This window comes from Musca autumnalis, unplaced genomic scaffold (assembly GCF_047663935.1).
Source record: "Musca autumnalis isolate F117 unplaced genomic scaffold, ASM4766393v1 scaffold_4, whole genome shotgun sequence".
Lineage (NCBI taxonomy): Eukaryota > Metazoa > Arthropoda > Insecta > Diptera > Muscidae > Musca > Musca autumnalis.
The window spans coordinates 181,247,027-181,274,758 of record NW_027411977.1 but is presented as its reverse complement, the minus strand read 5'-3'; the positions used below and the strand labels follow the sequence as shown (position 1 = coordinate 181,274,758).

The following is a 27,732-nucleotide window of genomic DNA, read 5'->3' as shown; positions in this document are numbered from 1 at the left end:
ATAACAGTTTTAAATCTTGTTTTTTCTATATAAAAAATATTTAAATTTTGATTTTACTAATTAAATTAAACCGCGTAATATATATTTTATAATTTTATACAATAATGTACATGTTGTACTTGTATAACAGTTTAAAAAACTGTTATACTCTTAAAAATGGCACCTTTTCAGAAATATAATCTCTTTCAGCATTTTTACATTTTCAAAGTATAACTCCTATAGAAATCCTTTAAAAGTAAGTAAATTCTCTTTATAACAGTTTTAAATCTGGGTAACTCTATATAAAATGCTAAAAAAGTGTGATTGTTCTAATTAAATCTTTAGTATATTTATATAATTTTACACAATAATGTACCAATTTTTATATTTGTATAACAGTTTTCCAAAACTGTTATACTCTTACAAAACATTGCAGCTTATAGGAAATAACAATCTCTATCAATATATTCACATTTTAAAAGTACAACGGCTATATAATATTCTTCAAAAAATAAATAAATTCTCGTTATAACAGTTTTAATTCCAGTTTTCTCCGTATAAAAATTATGCATATTGTGATTGTACTAATTTAACATTTTATTTTATTTTTAATATTTTTAGACAATAACGTCTAATTCGCTATATTTGTGTAAGAGCTTTTCAAAACTTTTATAACAATTTCTTTCAATATTTTCATACTACAGCTGTTATATGTAAATATCGGCAATAGACCAACTGTTATGAAGTTATGAATGTGAACCAAACAAGTGTATATTCCTTTATTCCGAAAAAGTTAGTTCGGTTTAATGATAAAATATTAAAGCAACAACTATGGTATAAAGTCTTCTGACTTTTTGAAAAAAAAACAAGATAGAAGTTGTCATCCCAAATATAAAAGCCAACCCTCCCTCTTTCTTATTTCTCATCAATTTAGTTCGCATTTCAATATAATTTTTGTTTCCTTTCATTAATTTCCCACCCACCCTCTTGGAAATGGTGTAGGCTATAAACAAAACGAGCACTTGACTTTACTTTATCTACTCTGTATAAACACTCTCAATACTTTCCCCCACACTACTCCCTATATTGTTTGCTGTCTCCACAATTGAGTGCCACCTTTCTTCTTCTTCTTCGTTTTCTTTTATGTCACATTACGCCAATAATTCATAACCATAAAAAATAAAATTAAAAATTATGGTTTCTTGGCTTTTCATATTTTAAGTTTTTTTTTTATAACCTTTAGCCTTTTGAAAAAAATTGTTGCTTAACCTGTATTGGTTGTATGGGGAGGAGGAGGTGGGTGACTCTGACTGACTGGTTGGTGGGTCGTGATTAGCAAATCTCCACCAAAATTTTGAATTTTATTATTTCAATTTTTTTATGAATCATCCAGAATAATCTATATGTTTTTTATGATTCTTTTATAAGATTATGAATCGATTAGTATTATGACGAATGCAATGAATTTTATGATGTGTGTATGCGTGTGAGTAAATTTTTGGTCTTGACACAAAATTTAAAAAATAAAAACAAAAATTGAAAATCCAAATCATCACATGGTATGCTTTCTTTCATTTGTTTTTTTTTTATTTATTTATTGGGGGTTTTATTTAAAAATTTCGTACTCTTTTTTTCTTTTTTTTTTTTTGTAGATTTGTTTGTGTCAATATTTTTTCTAGGGGGTCGTAGCTTGATTGCGTCTCCTTTATAATATTGTATTGCTGTTGTTGTTGCTATTTTTCTACAATTCTTCCGTATTTAATAATTAAAGCTTTTTTGTGTGCGTCTCTTTGTCTGTGTGTGTAGTTTTATTTTGTCATAATTGTTGCTGCTTTGTTGCCATTGTCAATAGCATAAGGCGACAGTGTCTGTAGTTTGCACAATATTAGGGGTAAGAATTTGTTCGTAACCATTTTATTAAAAAAACTAGAAATTTTTGCACCTTTTTCCACTTATGTGTCTTTTTTGTAGCTTTTTTTTATAATTATCATTAATTAGTTTTTTTTTTTTAATTTGTTGGTATAACGGCAGCAAACAAGCCAAGACTAGTTAAATTTGGTTTATATGGCTTAATGGATTGTTTTGTGTAATAAAATTGGTAGACGATTTTTGCAATAAAAAACAAAATATTTGAAAAATGATTCATTTTCTTTATGATTCCAGCAGACGGCAAAAGAAACTGTGAAATAAAAATATGAATTTCCCCAAAAATTGACATTATACGACAAACAAATTACAAATAGTTATTTTTATTATAAATTTTTCACATTTCCCCACATAACCCCATTTGATTTCCCTGAAAATTCCACATTTCCCCCAATATTGTGTTTTTCGAATCCACTGTGCATTACTATACATTTACTTCGTCGTTGCTGTATAGTTTTATAATTTTCTTCCAAGACAATGTCAATTGTTGTTAATTAAACTTTTTAAATAGTTTGATTTTGTTCACAATAAGTAATTTATTCATTGAATTTAATTACAAAGAATAGAGAAAACAATAACAAAGCCAACAAAATAAAAATAAAACAGCAGTTTCAAACGTGGTTTACAGTAACTTAAAATTTTATCGCAAAAGTTCATTAGAATTATTTTTCGAACAATTTAAATTTGTAATTAGAAACTAATTAAAACTTGGATCATTTTTTTTTTTACTTTTTTCCAAAACAAATTTAATAAAGGCACGTTATTGTAATTTATGCAAAAGCTCAGAGCATATTGCTTGTACTTTATAACCTTGAACTCTAATAGTCATTAACCAATAAATTAGATTTTGAGGTATAGATTTGAATTCTCTGGAGTTTATTAATTCAGAAAATTCCATCTAGGGATGTTTTTTGTTGAACTTGTTTCACTGTGTAATTTAATTTTTTTGTAATCAATATCTCAGGCGCCTATTTTATATCACCTGTTTTCTATATTTAAGTTATTTAATATTCAATCGATTTGTGCATATATTTTCTTTAACAAGTTGCACTTTCGTTGTTACTTGAGATAACAGGTGTTGCATTTCCCAGTAGGCTTTTTATTGGAGGGCGGACAATTGAGTGGACCTAATTTTTATTATGGTGACTGAATTGTCTGTCTCTTTGAAAGAGGAATGTCTAACCTTTACACTGAAATAATATATTTTCGGGTGGGCCTCACAACTGTGACCCATTACAAAATAATGTAAACAAGCTATCATTTGCATTACAAAGAGGCTACAAATAAATAATTACAAGGCAAAACTACTTATTTTACTTATTAGCAATGGGTACGGTGGAACAGAGCGTGTTGCCCCTCTACAAAACCGAAAGTTGTGAGCTCAACGCTCGCAGTCGAACATTGGTTCAGAATAGTTTTTTCCTGATCAAAATTCTTTTAGTTTTTAAAGGATAGAGATATTTTCATAATTTTCGACACATAACACAATCAGCTTTCCGGTGAATCAAAAATTCGCTCTAGTAGTTGCAGAGGATTTCAAGGTCAATGTTAAACTTTTCAGTTTTTTTTTACTATTTTTCAACAAAATATAAGATCTTTCTATAAACGAAAAGTGGCCAAATCCCAATAAACTATAAAAATATAAACTAAAATCTTAATTTTTTTTCAGAAAATGTATAATTTTTTTCAAGCGGTAGAAAAAATACTCCTTGGTTTTTCATTAAACGCATATATTTAAAAAAAAAATCCCATTTGTGTAAAAAAGGTTTAACTCAAATGGGAAAACGGCCAGAAAAAAATTTTAATAAATTTAAAACAGTGTTAAACGGACGGAACGGGACAGGTACAAAAGTGGACATTCTCAGGTGTCTTTTTGCGAAAGCGAAACTTTGTTCCATGCTGTTCCCTAAATGTTCTAGTCCACTGAAGATGAATTTAACTAAAATTTTATTTATTTTATTTATTTATTTATTTTTCAATAATTTATAATATGAAACCTTCATTGTGTAAAAGCAACGGATTTCATTGATGTAATGAAACACGTTTATTAATGCAATGTAAATGTTTCATAGTATTGATGTAACCGTTTCATTGCAATAATAAAACAGTTGCATTACATTACTGACAGTATTTTATTGGAATAAAGAAGAATTTTCATTGCAATAATGAACAAATTCGTTAATTTCACTTTAATTAAACTCTATAAAACATTTTTTATTTATTTTTTTATTTCTGTTTTGTTTATTGTTGAAGATTCAATCTCATTTGATTGCTTAAGCTGGAGTATTCCCCCAATGGCTTAACTTCATTTATTACTCTCTATTATAGAGAATAATGTTTTTCAAAACGAACTGACAGTGTTGCAAAATTTTACTGATCGCTACCAATATCATGATTTCATCCCGGTGAAGGGAATTATCAATTGGCTCTTTCAGCTTTTTGAAATGATGCCTTTTTTAGCGAAAAACCGAACTCTTTAAGTGTCTAGTATTCTCAAATAAATGAGAATCACACTCACTGTTCGGCTTTTCCAAAAAACATCAGCACGTATCAACTAAGAACTCATCGTGTTCTGTAAGTTGAAAAACATCATCACAGTTGCCTGTGAGTGATTGTTGTTGGAATTTATTTCAAACTCCCTTGCGCGTGCCATTCGCTATTTTTTGTTTGTTTTGTTTATTGTTGAAGATTCAATCTCATTTGATTGCTTAAGCTGGGGTATTCCCCCAATTGCTTAACTTCATTTATTACCCTCTATTAAAAATCAATAACAAATTTCATTGATGTAACGTAAGATTTTATTTATTATGGAACTTTTTCAATTAGTTCAAAGCTCTCAATGCGTTTGTCGTCAAAGTGTACGCTCCACTTCTCCAGATAAATCGTACTTACCAAGTACCTCTTTGCCGGAACAGTTTCCTTGTATATAGATTTTGGATTTCTGACTGACATGGAGTTGGGATTTCGTTGCCCTCAAACGAAAGCTGGTGGCACAAGTTGCTATTTTGTGGGGCGATAATAAAGCGTCTTAAAATGCCTGTTGGGTTATGCTTCCTTTTGCTCTTTGATGCTGCATTGTCATCCTCCCAAGAACGGCTATCTGTACTGCTGTGAGAATGAGTGGGTGCTACTATCTTACTGTAGTCGAACACTCAAAATAGCTCCTCCGTTTTATAATATTATCTATTTTGTTGTTTTTCATATTTTTTTCCAAAATCTACTTTAATAATGTCGACCGAAATGAAGAAAATAAATTGGCATTTTTCGTTTTGTGCCAAAATGGTTTCATATTAGAAATCTCACTGCAGCAGTAGTTATGATGTAATATTGACCAAGAAAACTAAACAAAAAACAAGTTTATGACAGTTATTATTAGCTTCAAGGCACAATGATATTTGGGAAATAATATAAAATGAAAAAGTAGAAAAACAAACAAAAAATAGCAAACTTGCCGTGATATTATTTTCTTTGTCGGAAATCTCACGGATATAAATATATTATTTTTCGAATTTACACGCAGAGACAAGATATGGTAGGTCATATTCTATGAGTAAAATAGGATATTTTAAGAATCTGAAAATATATTTTTGTTTTGACCATACATTTTTTTTGTCACAAAATCAGGTTTATAAATATATGACATATGATTGTTACTACAATAGAAATTTTTTTCAAACTAAAGTTTCTAATTGTATTATATTCTTTGGTCAGAAACCAGATGCTAATGTATTTTATGAACAAAATTGCAGAGGAAACAAGAAATATATTTTGAAATAAAACAAGTATTATAACTATTTAAAAATATAAATGGTTGCTACAACCATATAATTTATATAAGACACCAAATGTGCTTTCATCATCCTTACCATATTTTGTGTAACGTACACCTCCCGATCGTAAGTATGAAAAAGGTTTTGCCTAATTATTCGACATACATAGATTCGACAAAGGGAGGAAAAATATGTCCTTTATCTCCAAACTCTCCATCAAATTCAGATGAGTATCATTCAAGGCTACCTACATTTAAAATTTTTTTAAATAAAAAATATATCACTTTATACTTTATGTCGGAAATTAGACGCTCAAAAAGTCCATGAACAATTTTCACATAAAACCTATTTTAAGAACAAGATATGTATTATAACCATGTGAAAATATACATTGTTCTTGCAACCATATTTTACGTTATACCTTATGTTGGAAATTAGACGCTGAAATATTTCATGTAAAATTTGTTGAGAGAAAAATCTGTTAACAGGAAAAATATTTTAAGTGCGACATAGATACTATAACTATGTCAATATATAAATTGTTCTTGCAACCATACAAATTGTGTCAGACACTATAATAGGGTCTCATGGGAGAAATTGCGAAACTCAGAATCTCTAGCTTTCGCCATATCAAATTCTCCAGAATATAAAAAAATTATATGTTTCGATAATCCTAATGCAAATTTTGTAATAAAACATTGACATTGACGAATGTACGTAACACTGGATTGATTCTTCTTTTCTCTTCTGTCTGTCATTGACCTGTTTGTCATTGTGAAGGTTGTATGTCAAAATGCTAAAACAAAGGAAAAACGTTTAACATTTTCCATTTAAACACACACCCCAATAGATAACAACTGATATTACTGAAATGATGACCCTGAGGTGTCTTGATTAAAAATTAATGATGTAAATGAAATATACGAGTACATAAATAAAATATAAGGAAATATAACAACGATAAGTATATAGAAAAATACTCATTTATTTATACAATTGTAATTGTTTTGAGCAATAAACATTTTATCAATTGCTGCTCCATTATTTGTGGGCCTTTTCATATTTAACTAGAAGAGTTTATATTTTTTTATTGTTTACTTTTGCTATTATCGATATTTATCAATCTATGACAAATAGACTTAAATATTCATGACAAAGAAACTAGAAGAAAAGAAGAAAGTTCATTGAACCATAATCTGTGTGTGTGTGGAAAAATAATTTACGCATTAAGAGTCAATTACTTTGTGTGATTTAAAACTCACTTAACTTTTTTCTTTACTCTGTTGGCCTTTTAGTGCAGTATGCTGAAGTTATCGAAACCTTTCCATGTGTTGTCTTCATCAATTGTTAAAAATATAGCATGTATTACATATTACCAAAGTTATTTGGAAAATGTATATGTGAATTATATGCAACACATAAAAAAACTTCAGCAATTGGTTTAATGGGAATGCCTTTGTAAAAATTGTAGGTAATATATGTGCAACTGACAGTGTTGCAAAATTTTACTGATCGCTACCAATATCATGATTTCATCCCGGCGAAGGGAATTATCAATTGGCTTTTCAGCTTTTTGAAATGACTCCTTTTTTTAGCGAAAACCTGAACTCTTTAAGTGTCTAGATTTTTCAAATATTTCACTTTTCGGCTTTCCCAAAAACATCAGAACAAAAATAGTTGCAAGCAACTATCAGCACGTATCAACTAAGAACTCATCGAGTTCTGTATTTTTTAATTTTATTTTTTAACATCATACAAAAGTTATTTGGAAAATGTTCATGAGAATTATTTATTTTCAAACAATAAACAACTGGGTTTTTGAAATGACATTTTAAAAACTTTAGATAATATTGGTGAAAAAATGTTTCGATTGTAGTTTTGGTTTTATGGCTAGAGAAAAGACTGTATTTTGCATTGGTTGAAAAAAATAATTAAATTAAAGTTGTGACAAAAATATATATTGTTGCTTTAACAATTTATTTCAAATATTTTTCTCTGTGTGGATACAGAATTTCGACGCCAAAACTTTAACCTTTAATTAGAAATCACATGTTTCCACTTTCAGTCTTTGATTCAAAACATTGTTTTGCCTAAATGTTTGCTGTTATTTGGCAATCAATCTAGAGAAGAGATTAGCTGATACGCAATGCTTGAGTAAAAAAAAACTTGGAGACGCCAAATATGAATGCGACACTAAGGTGTTATCTTATCAAATTCGAATTCTTTTGGTTTATTTGTGGGAGTTTTTTCTGGGTTAGTCCAATTGGAAGCTTTTGTGTTATTCTTCACTTTTCTAATGATATTCGCTTTACCAACACTATTTTACTATTTTTTATTGAACTTCCAGCAAAATAGTTGTTGCTTTCTTGTTTTGTTGTGTTATTTACTTTTTGTTATAGTAAAATGACTTTGCTTGCTTTGCTCGAGCAAGAACCTTTTCTTGGCAATTTTGCTGTAATCGATATTACCACAATAAAAAAAAAAAAAAACAATTTTAACTTGCGTTCATAATATTTGTTAACTATGAATGTCGTGGCAACACCAAACGCTCACGTGCTAGCCATGAAAGAATGAGTTGTACTATTTTGTTTTCAATTTCTTGTTTTGAAGGTTTTGTTTTTGTCGATAACTGGTGGTTATCAGCTAAAATTGATGTGTTTACCTTTATGGTATTCTGGGAAATTTTTGAAAAAATAATATTCACATACAAACTTGTGAATAACAATGTATGAATAGTACCATTCTATGTACAGTGGAAATATCAGATATTTGAAGATTTTAGGAACAAGCTAGAATGGTCCTATACTCCTGCATTAAACCTCTCAGTTGAAAAATATTACATGCCGTACTTAAGGCTAAGGTTTATACCCCATTTATATTAGAGCATTTTATAAGGATTTACGTGACTTTAGCCACTTATTGTTCATCTGAAAGGTCACACCTTGAGTTACCAATGAAATTTTTGTTGTTGAAAAATATTGCATAGTTTTCTGACAAATGCCAGCCTACCGAACATTGTTTTTACTAAAGAAGTTTGCTGTGTAAAATAAGCTGGCAAACTATTGATATTCGCAGCATTAGATAGTTTCGATATTTCATTTTAAAAAAATCGATAGTTTCACATCACAATTAATTTTGATATAAAAATGGAGGAAATGCCTATGCTTTTTTTGACATTTTGCACAAGTACTTCACAGAAATATAAAGGAGAAAAAAAAGAACAATAGAATGTATTCAATAAAAATATATTCAATATATAAAATTTGCAAAAACACAATTTACTTTTCCGAAAAATTTTTACACGAGACTACGGACTTACCTTCCTTCATCCACAGCACCGAAAAACCGCTTAATTTCTATTAATTTCAACAGATTTTAGATTAGGGGGTTTTAATCCGATAATATCGTTAGACAAAACTATCTATCGATATTGAATTTTTAAAAAAATTATCGATATTATCGATAGTGCCATCGATTTGTTTGCCAGCTCTAGTGTACAATGGTTCAGGAATCGATTTTCCTGACCAAAACCCCATTTTTTACCACCGTCACCGATTGTTCATTTCTATATGGAATTCGATAGTCAACATATTGGAATAAAGTAAATCAAAAAATTAACAGCCTGTTTATGTATGTCGATAAGAAAATTAATACGTAAGAAAAACTACCAAACTTGAGTCTGTTTTTCAAATTTGTTTTCGTTTTGAAGCAAAAGCAAAGGAAATAATATTTCCAAAACTAAAGTTTAGGTGTTTTTTATGCGCACACATATTCGTTTCGAATTACATGAACAGGCTGTAAGTCAAAATATTAAGTATGTTCGTTTACTCAATAATTTGTACAATTCCAAAATACAAAAATAGGTCTTTTGCATTGTACTGTAGAGTGAACGAACAACATCCAGTAGCAATTTAAACAAATGTTGTGGGTATGGGCCCGTCTAGGGATAGGTAATGAAAAGCAATCATCGATATTTCGACTTTTCGATTTTGGTCTAAAACTAAAAATGCGATTTTTCGGTCTGGCGATTATTTCAATTGTCCTAAAACTCGACTTTTGACTTTTTGATACCCGCAGATATTCGATTATAATCGACTATTCGTCAATTTTCGAGTTTTATTTTGATCCTTTGCACAAATGTTTTTGTAGCTATCAGAAAACTGTAGAACCGCCAAAGGCAATTAAAATCTATGGGCAAAATCGAAAATCGATCACTAAATAATCGATTATGCAATTTTCCCCTAGAGTCAAAACTGGACTTCAATTTTTAGACTTTTTATCCTAAATACAACAATTTTCCCCATTTTGGACAATATGTAATTTTTTTTCAAATTTCTGGTAAAAGATATAGTTATTTCTCGGAAACTATAACAGATATTCTATTCAGTCTTTCTTGTTAAGTAGGTAGGTTTGTTGACTTTAATAAATTAACGTAGCGATAACATAAAGTGAGCTATTTCAGTTTTCCTCAAGGTGCTAAATTTTAATGAAATTCCAACTTTAGTGGACTAAAACTTTTAGGGAACAACATGGAAATAATATTTCGTTCCCGCAAAAAAAAAAATGCCTGAGCGTGTCCTCTTTCAGTCCATATATACTTTTGTACCGATCCCGTTCCGTCCGTTGAACATTGTTTTAAATTTATTAAAATTATATTGGTTTTGGGAATTATAGCTTTTTTACACAATTGAACATTTTTTGAAATAAATAATTTTTAATATGAGTTTTTTGAAAAGCCTAGGAGTAGTCTTTTAACTAAAAAAATTCATTTTTTTAAAAAATATATATGAGCTTCTAATTTAAAAAAAATACATTTCTGATATTTTTTAATTCTCTGCAAAAATAAATTAATTTTTTTTTAATATTCTTTATTTTACATATTTTGGGGTAATGAAAAAGACTCAAACTTTGATCTTGAATTCCTCTGCAACCACAACGCCAAATATTGTCTTTTTCGATTAATAGGAAATCTAATTGTGTTATCTGTCGAACAAAAGAGTAGGCATATATTTCTATTCGTTTAAAAGTTTCAGAGTGTTGACCGATTCTGAACCACTGTGCGGTGCCCAGTGCAGCTTGAATACGAATAACCTATCAGCATATATTTTTGTGGAACCTAATAATCTTGTGCTTAAGCGAAACGGAATTAAAAATTATCAGTTTAAAGAAAATTGCGAAATTTCGATCTTAAAAAATTAAGTTTTTCGCCAAAAATACGTCAAAAAAATTTTAAGGCACTTCCTTAAGAACGAAATTTGTATATGTATGTATATAAATAACACAATAACATATGAAGATCGGTCATTTCGAGAACACCCGTTTACTTCAAAATAACCCAAGAAAAATTTAGATTTTAAAAAAAATTGCTACCGGATCCTGACTTACATACCATATTCACCTACGTGACCAGGCTGCTGTCCAGGATAAAACTCAAAATGGTAATTTTTAGGACATTTTTTATTTTATTCGCGACGGTTCAAATGTTGTCCATTGAACACCTCGAAGTGATGTCAAGATGTATTTACGACAACGTCCCTAACCATAATTGTTTGTTTAAAAAAATAACCTATTAAACCATTATTTAAGAAAAATAAATGTCACTGGGAAAATCTTCTTATAAAAGTATCGTTAAAGACAGACTCCACTGTGCATACAGATATGTAAATCTCAATTTTACGGAGACAACTTATAAAAACATATGGTTGTCCAACAACAAAAGCAATCGGCGGCATTTTTTAATTGACTGCCTGATAACAGAGTGACGTGATCGTTTGTATGTATTTTGAATATCTCCCCTTTTAATTGGCAATTTACGTTTAATGTAAACAATTTCTTTTATTTATAATATAATATAGAAAATCAATATAAGAAAAACACTATATTAACCCTACTATCAACCACATATAACTCAAACACCACCACATAGCACTTACGTCCTTGGCCTTAAATGTCATCACAACACCCCGCCATATGTTTTCTATATTCCCTGACTAGAAAAAAACACTATAATTTTGTTTTTATTGAAAATCTCTGACTATTATTTTGTTATTGTGTTATCTATCACTCACTTATTGCTGAGCGTATTCTAGATTTGTAATTTTGTGTATGTTTGTGTGAAATAGAAAAATAAGACGCCTTGAGTAATTAAGCTCAGCGTTATGGCTGTGCGACGGGTTTATTTGTTTATTACAACTACTTTACAAAAGTAAGGTTAAAAAATAATTCCTATTCTAGCAATTAGTAAAGCGTGTTTATAATCAACTGTTGTTACACATAAATCACGTGATGTCGGCAATAAGAAGGAGGTTAGTTTCAGAAGATTTTTTATATGTAAAGGAATTTTGTCTGTGTATATGGGGATTTCTGAGTGAAATCGGACTCTTTTTCAAATGAGGTTTTTTCCTTTATTTTTTGCTGTGGTGATGCTGCTCATCAGATAAACATTTCAGTATATTTTCAGGTTTCAGAGATATCGCGCTTTGAAAAAGTCGAATTCTGAAAAAAATCTATGCAAAGAAATACTCTTTAATATTGGTCCAATTTTTGTATGTTTTGTTGTTTTATCAGCTATTTAATAAAAAATAGAAAACAAATTGGACAGTGGGCTTGGATGCAATTTTCGCGATTTAATATTTAAAATCAATTGTTAACAATAATTGTACTGTTCAATTTTGTCGAAATTTTATTGAATTAAACTACGATTAGTTAGAAAATTTGGTAGTATGATTCGAATAATTTTTTTTCTGATTTTTTTTTTAAGATTTGTCAATAAAGTTTTTCCTATACACCACAGTGCAAAATAAGTTACATTAAAAAAAAAATAAATAAAAAAAAAAATAATAATACGTTGCATTTATTAACTTTTGTTTTGTTGAATTTATCTTAAACATCTCAAAGACTACATCATTTTTCGATTTTAAGAATCGTTTAGCAATTAGTGTCCCAGCATTAGTGGATATTACTGAATGAAGTTTTTTTGTGGCAGCGATAGAATTAACAATTGGATATTTCAAATTCAAATCCTCTTTCGTATTGAAATCATCATCTTCTGAAGAAAATGTCACTTTATTATCTACTAGATTATTTGGCTCGGATGCCGGCCCAGTCATAAAATTCCCGAGGTATAGTTATTTGATCATCAGTTTAGTTGGTTTATTGTCCGGCTGATACAATAATTGCTAATCCATTTTCAAAATCGAAATATAGCTCTGTTTTTACGATGTTTAAGATAAATTCCTGAATAAAACTACAAAGCAAATGTTGAAAAAAAAAATATTTTTTTTAAATTTTTTGTTAAAATAACAAAGCTTTCACATTGGTATAAAGGAAAAATTGTATTGACAAATTTTAAAAAACTAAGAAAAAATAGTAATTATTCGAATCCCACTACCAAATGGGACATACAATTTTGTAATAAATCGTAGTTTAATACAAAAAAATTCAAGAAAATCGAAGAGTATAGTGATAATATAATAAAAATTTATTTTAAATATTAAATCGCGAAAATTTCATCCAAACCCACCGTTTAAAATTTTTTCCTTTTTTTATTAGATAGCTGATAAAAAATAAAAAATACTGAAACAGATTTTTTTTCTATTTGGACCAATATTGAATAAGTTATGAGTATTTCTTTGCATATAGTCTTTTTTACAGAATTCGACTTCTCTCAAATCAATGAGTGCACGCCGATTCATATTCTCTCAATGACACTTTTAATCGCCGAATCATGGCTGAAATACTCAGGAAATGTAAACCAACATACACTTAGGGGTTTTACCACCGTCGAAAATGTTGATGTTCTGGTCGGGGATTAAACCGCAGACCTTCCGAGTACCCCTCATTAGGTGTGAGAGTGAGTCTAAAACTTTGGAAATACCGAAAATCGGACGGTACCGTTCTATGGGGACTATATCATAAATTTCTAGGGAAAGTTTTGTGGCCCCAAAGAAGACTAAATACCAATGTTCAGCCATTTCTGTGTAATAATGAGGCTAATACCTTGAAAATAACTAAAATCGGGCGGTACCGTTCTACGGAGGCCAATATCAACACCCCTGGACCTGTACTGACAAATTTAGAGGGTAATGTTTTGTGGTCCCAGCGAAGACTAAGTACCAAATTTCAGCTATTTCGGCGGGATATGGTCACAACCTTCAAAATACCGAATATCGGGAGGTACCGTCCTATGAGGGCTATATGAAGACATGGACCTACACCGACAAATTTCACGTGGAAATTTTAATACCCCCAACGAAATTTCCAAGTTACCAAATTTCAGTCATTTCGGTGCGATAATGAGGGTAAAACCTTGAAAATACCGAAAATCGGGAGGTGCCGGTCTATGGGGGCTATATGAAAACGTGGACCTATACCGAGAAATTTCAAATGCAAAGTTGTATACTCCCAACGAAATTTCCAAATTACCAAATTTCAGCCATTTCGGTGGGACATTGAGTGTAAAACCTGAAATATGCCAAAAATAGGGAGGTATCGTTCTATGGGGGCTATATGAAAACGTGGACCGATATACCCTATTTTCAATATCAAACATCCTATGTCATATTGGGTTTGTATAATTTTTTTGTACTGAAAATGGGCAATACAAGTCCAATGTCTGTCTGTATGGCTGGAGCGCACGATAAGTCTCGAACGAATCCACCAACTGGCATTCGTAATATTTTGTCTAAATTTAGTTAAAGTTCGAAGATGGGCCACATCGGTCCATTCCTTCGGGTACCAAATTTAGTTTATGTTCGGAAATGGGCCATAACGGTACACTCCTTAGGGTACCTCCCTCACAAAAGTTCAATTTTTTTGTTTAAGTGCAAGTTAAGGTCTGTTCGAGGATTCTTTGGAAATTTTTAACGAAGCTAATTTTTGTGATCCTTTTTTCCTCGATATTATGATTTTCGTGGGCAAGTCCATGCTTCCTGACATAATGATCTAAAAGCCCCAACAAAGGATACAAATTTTTTTCTCTGTGTAAGGGGCACGTTTCCAAATATTTTATTTTTATTGCAGTTAACCCATTTCGTACTTGGTGTTCGATTTTTCGAACAGTAAAATCACTTTTTTCTAAAAAAAATATTTATGGATTAAAAAGGTAAAATTTTAAACATGTTTTAGTATGTGTATAAAGTATCACTTGTCAGCAAATAAAAAAAAATCATCCCTTGAAAACTCCCCTCTTGGTAGGGGTACATTTTTGAAACCTATATTTTTGGATACTTTTTAAATTGATTTAAAAAAATTACAAAAAAACAAGTAAGAACGGCGTTAAGTTCGGCCGGGCCGAACTTGTTATACCCTCCACCACAAGTTGTATTGAAGTAAAATGGAATAATTAGTTTCCTTTCGTGTATGAAGAAGACTTAATACTAAATTTCAGCAATTTTGGTAAAACAATGTGAGGCACCATTCTATGGGGGCTATTTCAAAATGTCGATCTATACCGACAAATTTCTGACGGAAAGTTTTTAGGCTCAAAGAAGACTAAATACCAAATTTCCTATATTTCGGTAAGAGAATGTGACTAAAACTTAAAAAATACCGAAAGTCAAGAAGTACGCTTCTATGGGAATATAGGAAGATGTGGACCTATACTGATAATACTCTTCTGGAATATTTTATAACTCTTGGAAGACGAAATAACGAATTTCAGCCATTTCGGTTGGATATTGAGGTCACAATCTTCAGTATTACAAAAATCGGGAGGTACCGTTCTATGGGGGCTATATGAACGCGTGGACCTATACCGACAAATTTAAGGGGGAAGTTTGAGCACCCCCAACAAAGTCTAAATACCAAATTTCAGCCATTTCGGTGGAATATTGAGGCCAAAGCGTTCAAAATACCTAAAATCGGGAGGTACCGTTCTATGGGGGCTATATGAAGGCATGGACCGATACCGACAAAGCTCTGGGGGAAGTTTTATACCACCAACGTATACTAAGTACCAAATTTCAGCCATTTCGGTGTGATAATGAAGCTAAAACCTTGAAAATACCGAAAATCGGGAGGTACCGTTCTATGGGGGCTATATAAAGGTGTGGACCGATACCGACAAAATTCTGGGGGAAAGTTTTATACCCCTAAAGAAGACTACGTACCAAATTTCAGCCATTTTGGTAGGATAATGAAGCTAAAACCTTAAAAATACCGAAAATCGGGAGGTACCGTTCTATGGGGGCTATATGAAGGTGTGGACAGATACCGACAAAATTCTGGGGGAAAGTTGTATACCCCTAAAGAAGTTTACTTACCAAATTTTAGCCATTTTGGCAGGATAATGAAGCTAAAACCTTAAAAATACCGAAAATCGGGAGGTACCGTTCTATGGGGGCTATATCAAAACGTGGACCGATATATCCCATTTTCAATACTAACCATCCTGCAAGTAATAAAAACTTCTGTGCCAAATTTTGACTCTCTATCTTTAAAATTGCGAGCTGTATCTTGATTTCAACAGACAGACGGACGGACGGACAGACGGACATGGTCAAATCGACATAGAATTTTATGCTGATCAATAATATATATACTTTATAGGGTCTCCGACGAATATTTCGATGTGTTACAAACGGAATGACAAATTTAATTATACCCTCCATATGGTGGAGGGTATAATAAATTTACCCCCTGTTTTTGTATTTCGAAACGAAAATGTGTGCGCATGAAACACACCTAAACTTTAGTTTTGGAGATATTATTTCCTTTGCTTTTGCTTCAAAATAAAAAAACAAATTTGAAAAACACATCTGTGCAAAGTTGACTACTCGAAATTTCGAACAGTGATTCTTATCCTACATGTCAGTGGCTATATCAGAACGTGTACTGACAAACTAGGGAGAAAAACATGGACCAGTGCTGACGAATTTCTGGAGGAAAGTTTATTAGCCCCAAAGAAGGCTAAATATGTATTAAATTATAACCATTTCTGTAGAATAATGCAGCGAATTCCTCGAAAACCCCCGAAAATCGGGCTGTACCGTTCTATGGGGTGTTGCCAAAACGTGGACCAGTACTGACACATTTCCGGGGAAAAGTTTTGTAGGCGCAAAGAAGACTCAATACCATTCTTCAACCATTTTTCATAAAAAAATGATAAAATAAATCAATAAAAAAAGCAAATAAATCAAAATTTTTTACTACTACATACATGTACATATGTTATATGGTAAAGCCCCAGTGTTCGAAATTCGAGAAAACGAAAAATCGTAAAATTTTTTTGAGTAGATTTTTGACATCATTGGGTCCTAATTACCTTAAAAATTATTTTTTTTAAATAAACAAAAAATTTGTCTCGGGACGAAATTGGTTAAGATCGAATTTTAGAATATAAGTACGTGTATACAATACTACATTTATGAAACTCAATCGAATTAAAATAATACATTTAAAAATCCTAATACATTTTTTTAAAGAGCTTTCTAATATATACACGCAGAGAACAGATATTTTATGTGCAATTATATTTAAGAACAAAATAGGGTATTTTAAAAATGTAAAAAATATATTTTTGATTAAACAATATATTTTGAGTCCTTATGGTACTTGACACAAAATATATGGTTGAAACAACAATATATATTTTCATATTTTTAAAATGTCCTATTTTTTCTTAGAAACTATAAAAATTTGTGTGTTGACTCACATATTATTTTGCACTGCGTTACAATATCCCTTATAATCTCATGTTTAGGTATTTGTTTATATCCTGCGTTGACCTAATTTAAATCTTTTATATATCACATTTTGTAAATATTAGTTTAGTTTCATGTTCATCATTATTTGTATTACTACAATCCTACCGGCAAAGTAATAGAAACTATTGACACAACTGTTTGAATATGGCCTGATTCCGTATATTCATTCCACAAACAACATTATCATTGTTGTTTCTTTATTGTGCTTTTTTATCTATTAAATATATACATTTTTTTTAAATATTCACAGCTATTACAGGCGCGTTATAGTCAATATTTATTATGATGCCAGTCTATTTGAACAGTTGGGCTAAACTCACACCGCCGATCGGTCCCCTCAAATTGTATTTCTCCCAGATATTAAATTTTGTTTGACTTCTCAGCTTTTTTTGGGCCATTCAATTAAATAGATTTCTTTAAATTAAATTTATACTCAGTCATGTGTGAGAGTGAGTGCGCGCGTGTGTGTTTATTTTTATTAAACAGAATAATAATTGTTTTATGGCCCCAAGTGGCGAGATGGTGCTGTTGCTGCCGCCAGTCTAGTTTATTTATGATTTAGAAAACAAAATATACAGACGAAGGAGTTGTTTACTCTTTGCAATATAATGAACTATAGTCTTTGTTCTATTTGGTTACAGTTGGGATGGGCAGCCAGCCACAATGCTGGCACTATTTTCCATATATGCTGTTATTGGTTGGCTATGGATGGACTGACTGACTGTGGACTACATATGCAGTGAACGATTGCTGCGTTGATAAAACTCAATTGTTGTAGGTCAATGTTTATTTTGTTTGTTAGGTCAAGGTTTTTTCGGTTTTTTCAATTTAATACATACATAAAGGGAATAAAATTAATAATAGAGAATGTTCTGATGTGATGTGCCAATCGACAATAGTTCAATAATGCACTGAAAGAATTTTTGGTTACAATTAACATTTCATGTGACAGAAAATTAAAAAAAGGTTGAGAGATCTACTGTTTTTCCTTACTATTATTTTGTGTTGAGAAGATAAAAATAAGAACTAAGTATTGGAAATATTGGAACAAAAATAAAAATTTAAAACTTAACACAAACAACGTCTTTTCAATGACCTTCAGCCGAAATATACATCAAATATAAATTAATAATAACTAATTTTACATCTTCATGATGTTCCATGGGGACAGATCAGCTATAGATGTGCCAGATTATGTAATGACCTATTGTAGGAGCAATCATACAAAATAGGTTATTTTAAAATGTTAAAATAAATATTGTTGGGGAAACAATATATTTTGTCATATATTGTGTTGTAGGCATCATAACACGCCTACAACACAATATATGGTTGAAATAACAATATGTATTTTTAGATTTTTAAAATATATTTCTTTGTTCTTAGAATATGTTGGCAATTTTTCATTTAATTTTCAAAAAATTATATAAAGCCTTTTCGTTGTGGATTATTGCCTTCAAGAAAAAAATTAAGATGTTTACTTTAAAAATGTAAAAAAATTTATATTTGCTATTTTATATTTACTATTTTTTCAATTGCTTAATCAATTCGCAGTAAAATTATTAGACATGGCGCCATTGACAGTTTGGATACCGCAAATCAAACATCCCAAGTTTGATTAGAAAACAAAAAAAAAAAAAAAAAAAAAAAACAAATTAAATCCAAAATGTAATTTCAAATAAAAAATATCGAATTACACACCTCAAAACCTTGAAATAAGGCTTTGTTTTAAAGTAAACAACTAAAACTAATGAACCATGGTGACGATTTAAAACCACACACACGAGATAATGGCATAAATACTGATATATCTTCAAAATAAAATGTAATTTTCTAAAAAAAAAATAAAACAATTTTTTGTGGAGATCTTAATTCATATATTAACTGATAAGCATACGACTTAACTACCGTTGTCGTTAAATATTTGTTTTTGGGGTTTTAAAATGACAATTCTTGCATACCATGAAGGCCTTTCAACATTTACAGCAAATAGAGAAACATGCAGAGATTCACGTTTTAAATTAATCGACTTTTTGTATAGATTATCCCGACATCTATTTTCTCACAACAATTAAAGGGTGATTATGCAATATACAAAGAGTTCTGATTCAAAATTTGCCTATCATAATTGCAAGTAATTTTATTATATCTGGGTATACTGAGAACATCAACTTGACTGTCTAACCTACTGGAGCAGATTGTTAATCTACCCCCAGTTGTAGAGCCAAGACCTATTTTTAACGATTTTGGACAAGAAAACAACCAAGCGATCGAAAATAACCCACGTAAAACAAACAAAAATATCGTTGAGTTCGGTCGGGCTGAACTTTTTTAAACCCTCCATTATAAATTATATTCAGTCCGATCATGAATGTAAATTCCACGTGAGTTTTGTCTCTCTCTGTTGCAACTTAATGGCGAGAGTGAGACAATGAACAAGGAGTTGACCGGAGTTATTGAAACCAGATTTCAACAATTTTTGTAACATTCGTTTTTAGCCAGCAACACGGTGTGCCTTAACCAAATTTAAATGGAAGGTGCTTACACCTGGAAAGTTTTTGCAGATTCTGAAACTACAACGCTCATAGATGAGAAATATCAAGAAACAAAATCGCCGGAGGGATTTTCAAATAAATCGCAATTTAAGTTCAGATTTTTGGGTGTTCTTTCGGTTTTCACGATTTTGCGTAGAAACCCCAAGACCTACATCAATGGGAAAAGGAAATGTTGTAGCTGTAAAAATTCTTCACAAGATTTACCTTTACGATATTTTCGTAGGTTTTACCGTTTTTGAGATATAGAAGTTCAAATTGAGACAATGCTCTAACTGTATCACTCCTTATAAAACAATATCATGCGCCTTAACTAACTTTTGATGAAAACCGCTTACATATGGGAAGATTTCGCGGATTCTGAAACAGCAATGTTCATAGATAAGACAAATAAAAAAGCAGAAAAAATCGCCGGAGGGATTTTTAAATAAATCGCGATCAAAATTCTCAATTTTAGGGTATTTTAGGTTTTCGCGATTTTGGTTGGAAAACCACAAGTCGTATCGAAATGAGTCTAAAGAAAATGTTGTAGCTGTGAAAATTCTCCACAAGACTGACCTTTAGGTTTTTTCGTAGGTTTTAGAATTTTTTAGATATAGAGGTTGAGTTAAAATTTTTAGGTTTTTATCCTAAGTCTTCAAGATTTTGCGTGGAAACCGCAAGTCATATCAAAATGAGACTAAAGAAAATGTTGAAGCTGTGAAAATTCTCTACACGATTGGATGATTTATTTTTTCCTAGGTTGTACCATTTTCAATATATATAAGTTTAGTTTGGGAAATTGCAGTAATGACATTGTTTTATAAAGAGGCGATACAGTCAGTGTATTGTCTCAATTTGAACTTTTATATCTCAAAAACAGTAAAATCTACGAAAATATCATAAAGATCAATCTTGTGGAGAATTTTCACAGCTACAACATTTTCTTTAGGTACATTCACATAGGACTCGCGGCTTCCACGCAAAATCGTGAAAATCTAAAGAACCCCTAAAAATGTGAACTTAAATCGCGATTTATTTGAAAATCCCTCCGGCGATTTTTTTTTTTGTTTCTTGATATTTCTCATCTATGAGCATTGTAGTTTCAGAATCTGTAAAAACTTCCCAGGTGTAAGCACCTTCCATTTAAATTTGGTTAAGGCACACCGTGGCAATGAACTAGAAAGCATTTTTCATCGATTGAACCATAAATGGCACGGTTCAACGGCACGTTAACCGTTAAATTGAGAGCACAACTTTCAAAATACAGAAAACCGGGACAAATTTTTGGTGTAAAGTTTCATGCCCCTAACGAATACTAAGTTCCAAATTTTAGTTATTTCATTGAGATATTGAGGTCACAGCTTTCAAAATACTGAAAATCGGAAGGTACCGTTCTATGGGGGCTATACATATGAAGACGTGGACCTATGCGGACAAATTTAGGGTGTAAAGTTTCATACCCCCAACGAAGACTTAATACAAAATGCCAGCCATTTCAGTGTAATGTTGAGGCCACAACCTTCAAAATATCGAAAATCGGGAGGTACCGCTCTATGGGGGCTATATGTGGACCTATGCGAACAAATTTAGGGTGTATAGTTGCATACCCCCAACGAAGACCTAGTACCAAATTTCAGACATTTCGTGGGATATTCAGGCCACAAATACTTGTATATGTTTTTGCATATGCTGATTTTATGCAAATATGTAAAAATATGTCAATATAAGCACGATGTGCAAAATATGCAAAAAAAAAAAATTGTGGGCCTAATTCGTTTTATTTTGGCATAAAATGAGTTTCTGTCTAATCCGATTTTCTCTACGACCATTCTAACCATACATGCACTTGCATAGGATTCCGCTGTCTAAAGATTAGGGATCTGTTCACAATCTATTTAGGTCCACAAATCCAGCTATTGTTTTTTTTTTTTCATTATTTTCATTTGAGTTTCTATGTATTTTAAATCACAATAATGCAATGCAGCAAGCATAATAATTAGGTGGACTTATTGACCGACCCTGGTCTTTACCTTAGGAGTTGTGTTCTCTAGAAAATTGTGTGTACTAGGGGTAGGTATTAAAAAGCAATAATCGATTATTCGACTTTTCGATTTTGTAGTAAAATTAAAAATGCTACTTTTCGGTTTGGCGATTATTTCAGTTTTCTTAAAACTCGACTTTCGACTTTTTCATAAGCGCAGAAAATCGATTATAAGAGACTATTCGTCGATTTTTTAACTGTAAAACCGCCAAGTCAACAACCTATGGGCAAACTCGAAAATCGATCTGATGATAATCGATTATGCGGTTTTCCCTCCAGCCAAAAGTCGACTACGATCGGTCGGTTAATCAACTAATCGAAAGTCGACTTACCTATCCCTAGTGTGTAGTATGCCAGAACATTTCGAAAAATATCGTAACTAATTCTTTAGTTTTCGTGTTTATTCTATGTTTTGAGAATGTTCTACAACGTCAGCTGTCCAATGATCAGAAGATTTTTAGCAAGAAAAAATCTCCGAATATTAATATAATTTGGGTTAATATGGCCACCATTACTAAACCTGAACAATATAATCCATTGAGAACTGTTTAAGCTGGTTATAATTGGTTTTTACTAAATATGTGTTAATTCATACAAACTGTCCAGATTCTCTAGGTCAAGTTTGCATGTTTCTACATATGTACAGATTTTGCTTAATATTTTGAGATTATGTCATAGTATTAACAATAAGCTTTAAATTGAATTTAAAAAAAAATCATTTCATAGAAAGAAAATTAACACATTTTAAAATTTCCAAAACTATACACATATTTGAACATGAAGTCATCATGAAATCATTGTAACACGAAAAACAACTTCAAAAGAAATGACGATATAAAATGACTGAATGAATTTTAGCAAAATATTGTCAATCGATTCGGTTTTTTGCTGTTATTTTGTTTCATCTGCTTCTTTATGATAGACTTGAAGAAACGATAATAGCTAAATAAATAGACAATCACTAAGCCAGTCAGCCAGCCAGCCATCCAGAGGCATATTGACAATTTGCAATAGCAAAATTTTAACAAAGGCCAAAAATTCAGTAGCCAGCTCTAGAGAAATCCCCATAAAAGCACAGACAAAGCACAAAAAAACATACACTAAAAGAGTAACGAGCATGCGAAAATGTTGGTTTTCTTTGTTATTCCCCAATAATACAAATAAATGTGTAGCTTCTTTGAGCAAAAAAAAATGTAAAGAGTTTCCTTGAGACGGTGTTATTATATTTTTTATTGATGTATATATAAGTGGCTTTTTCACAGCTTTGTTGGCTAATTCAATATTTACATTGAAAATGAGTCTTAAGGGTCTATTAATAAAGGTTAATAATATTAATAGCAAAAATACAGTAGCATCTCGATAATTCGTAATCCGAGGGACGCGTAATGGCTTCAAGGGACCGACAGCTTATACAAATTATAAAATATTTCGATTTATCTGGGTACAAATTATCGCGATTCTACTGTATATTAGTGGCCATGAATTTAGCTTTATTTATTTCTCTCGTGGAAAACTTCGCATTCTCCCCTTTTTAGATAAGATAAAATTCCTTATTTTCCCCTAACCTAACAAATGTCAACATTTTGCAATAAATAAAGTTGAAAACTAATCCGAGGGACGCGTAATGGCTTCAAGGGACCGACAGCTTATACAAATTATAAAATATTTCGATTTATCTGGGTACAAATTATCGCGATTCTACTGTATATTAGTGGCCATGAATTTAGCTTTATTTATTTCTCTCGTGGAAAACTTCGCATTCTCCCCTTTTTAGATAAGATACAATTCCTTATTTTCCCCTAACCTAACAAATGTCAACATTTTGCAATAAATAAAATTGAAAACTAATAAATCCATTACAAATAGCAATACAATATTTTCTATCATTTATTAAACAACAATAAACACCATTTATTCTGAAATAAAATCCTTAGCATATTGCACTAAAACACTGATATGATAACGTAGATAATGGCCATACTCTCTAGCTTAACCCAATTGTAATAATGGGCTGCAAAACAAAGAAAATGGCAACCCCAACACAATTCTATTGGTTGGTTAGTTGGTGGTAATGGTTCTTGGTTTGTTGACTATTGTAGTACATGGATTCAAAAATAAATTGTGACATCATTTGGTTAGTAATTTTATGGCTTTTGTGATTCGCATAGCCATAATGGTATCGTAGGGCATATAACAAAGCCATTACATTATGTCCGCCATGCCTGCCTCTGCCTACTGCCCTCAGTAGGAAATTCATTAAACCAATTATATGATAAATAAGTGTGTGGTAGATAGTAGTCGGCTCCATTGGCCAATGTAAATACAATTACGCTTACGAAGGATAGAAGGCAATAATAAACATTAACAATGTTTACATATGTACGTACATTGAGGATATATAGTAGAGCATTCTAGCTATGTTCCTTTACGTGCAAGAATTTAAATTTTTACCACTTTTTTACTTGAAAAGCGTTCCTTTACTTACTTTACTATTCACATGGGAGCAATATACAATTTTTTAATACTTTTGCCAGTTTTACTATTTTCACCAGTAAAGGAACAGACCATATATCTATGAAAAGAGGGCCAGAAGGATTACCTTCGTTAAAAATTCCCAAATGGCTCTCAAACAGTGCTTAAACAGCATTTAAGCGAAAATTTTGAACTTTTGTTAGGGTGGTGCCCGAAGTTGGGGTGCGTCATGGGACTTCTTGGGACTTGCGACATATACATAAAAGAAATGTTACAAAGTCCAAAGTTACGCTCAAGTCGGATGCCCAATTTGCGAGTTATCGTGTCCATCAGTTATTGTTGTATCAACGCAAATATGTTTGTTCGTATATCTTTTCAGTTATCTAGTTCATTGCTGTCAAGAAGAGACACCCTGTTTGAGTCCTCAGGTTGGCATTCTGGCAGTTTTGAATATTCTTCCACTGCATAGCGCAAGCATTCGCATACCACACTGGCGCAGCATATCGTACCACATCGTAAGAAGCCAAAGAAGGGGAAGCCGGCCAACGACTTGGGAACCTTGTTCCTACTTCTGATCTCGGCGCAAATAGCTGTGGATTGTGCTGGCGACTTAAATATGTTGTCGAACGTTACACCCAACAATATTATGGGGTAGTTAGTGGTCGGAAGCCTGATTTCAGCCGTCCAGGCGATTAATATTGTGGCAGTGGATTTAGCGGCAGATATTTTCATATTGCTCAAATGGAAGAGCCGTTTTTTGCCATTTTTTTTTTTCAAAAATGATTTCCTGTAGTGAGAATGAATGAACTATTGCCTATTAATACCTAAAATAACATTCATTCAATTTTATTATTAAAAAATTTTCCGCCCAAACCACATGAAGTGAATTTTTTTTTTTTTCAAAAAAGTATTTCCTGTTCCACGAATGAATGAGCTTTTACCTATTAATGCCTAAAATAACTTTTAATCCATTTAAATATTGAAAACGGCCCCGCACAAATCACTTTTAATTTTTATGATATATGAAATAAGGCCGGGCCGAACTTGTTATACCCTCCACCACAAGTTGTATTGAAGTAAAATGGAATAATTAGTTTCCTTTCGCGTATGAAGAAGACTTAATACTAAATTTCAGGAATTACGGTAAAACAATGTGAGGCACCATTCTATGGGGGGGGGGGGGGGGTGTTATTTCAAAACGTCGATCTATACCGACAAATTTCTGACGGAAAGTTTTTAGGCTCAAAGAAGACTAAATACCAAATTTCCTATATTTCGGTAAGAGAATGTGGTTAAAACGTAAAAAATACCGAAAATCAAGAAGTGCGCTTCTATGGGGATATAGGAAGACGTGGACCTATACTGATAATAGTCTTCTGGAATATTTTATAACTCTTGGAAGACGAAATAACGAATTTCATCCATTTCGGTTGGATATTGACGTCACAATCTTCAGTATTACGAAAATCGGGAGGTACCGTTCTATGGGGGCTATATCGAAACGTGGACCTATACCGACGAATTTTAGTCAGAAATGGGGCAATATGAAAGCGTGGACCTGTCCAGACGTATTTCTGGCGAACAGTTTTATATCACATTGAAGACTAAATACCAAATTTCAGCCATTTTGGTGGAATATTGAAGACACAACCTTCAAAATACGAAAAATCGAGAGGTACCTTTCCATGGGAGCTATATGAAGGCATGGACCTATACCGACAAATTTAAAGAGTACCCCCAACGAAGTCTAAATACCAAATTTCAGCCATTTCGGCGGAATATTGAGGCCACAACGTTTAAAATACCGAAAATCGGGAGGTACCGTTCTATGGTGGCTATATGAAGGCATGGACCGATACCGACAAAGTTCTGGGGGAAAGTTTTATACCACCAATGTAGACTAAGTACCAAATTTCAGCCATTTCGGTGTGATAATGAAGCTAAAACCTTCAAAATACCGAAAATCGGGAGGTACCGTTCTATGGGGGCTATACGAAGGTGTGGACCGATACCGACAAAATTCTGGGGGAAAGTTTTATACCCCTAAAAAAGACTACGTACCAAATTTCAGCCATTTTGGTAGGATAATGAAGCTAAAACCTTCAAAATACCGAAAATCGAGAGGTACCGTTCTATGGGGGCTTTATGAAGGTGTGGACCGATACCGAAAAAATTCTGGGGGAAAGTTTTATACCCCTAAAGAAGACTACGTACCAAATTTCAGCCATTTTGGTGGGATAATGAAGCTAAAACCTTAAAAATACCGAAAATCGGGAGGTACCGTACCAAAATTGTACCAAATTTTGACTCTCTATCTTCAAAATTGCGAGCTGTATCTTGATTTCAACAGACAGACGGACATGTTCAAATCGACATAGAATTTTATGCTGATCAATAATATATATACTTTATAGGGTCTCCGACGAATATTTCGATGTGTTACAAACGGAATGACAAATTTAATTATATCCTCCATATGGTGGAGGGTATAATTATATATACGTAATGATACGATGATAAAACTAGTGAGAAACAAACGGTTATGTCATTTCGGTTATGCAGTGTGCCCCTATACCTTGTTTTCAGTTAAATATCTGCTTACAGTAACTTCAAAAAATTGTCAAAAGTTCTGAAAAATAAAAACTTTAAAAGCTTTTTGAGCAGAAGCTTTTTTATCGTATCACTTTATAATTAAGATGTTATGTAATCTTAGGTAGACATTTATCCTATCTCACACCGTACAATCATCCGCATACATTACAATCTCTATGCCGTCTGGGCCACGTTGGGGAACTCCCTGTTTAACTCTACAGGTCTTGGACTTATTCGGGTATATTCTGAGGCACACTTCACCTCTCACTTCACGCCTCAAGCATTTTGTTCACCCCATTTACGCTTATTTTTCGAGTATTTTATGAATGAACTAGGGTGTACTCTCTTTTTTTTTTTTTTTTTTTTGAATACCCTAATAAATCTTACCCCCAAGAAATTCGCAAAAAAAATAACAGTAAATGGGGTGTACAAAATGGTTGAGGCGCGAAGTGAGAGGTGAAGTGTGTCTCAGAACATACAAGATTTTTTCTGAATTCTATAAACGACTGACGTCCACACATTTAGCTGATATCCAACATTTTATAAACGGCTGGAGGGATATCTTCTCTATGTCCTCCTTGGCATTGTTGACGATATCGAAGGCCTTCAATGGGCCAAGAGCCACCATAACTGTTAGGTCCCACGATCTGTTATGGTTAAGTCCTCGACTGATATGTATGAATATGGCGTGTAATGCTGTTGTGGTGCTGTAC

General features: G+C 32.0%; 1 protein-coding gene and 1 long non-coding RNA gene across 4 annotated transcripts in view; one reads left to right on the top strand and one right to left on the bottom strand.

Moving 5' to 3' along the window:
- Positions 1-27,732, top strand: part of Mob2 (MOB kinase activator 2) — a 189,344-nt gene that overhangs the window by 145,017 nt on the left and 16,595 nt on the right. The gene's annotated exons all lie outside the window — the stretch shown is intronic.
- On the bottom strand, positions 6,208-10,428 carry LOC141401963 (uncharacterized). The gene is made up of 2 exons (XR_012412481.1): positions 7,373-10,428; positions 6,208-7,161 (listed from the first exon to the last, which is right to left on the bottom strand). It is a non-coding gene; the product is annotated as an uncharacterized lncRNA (long non-coding RNA).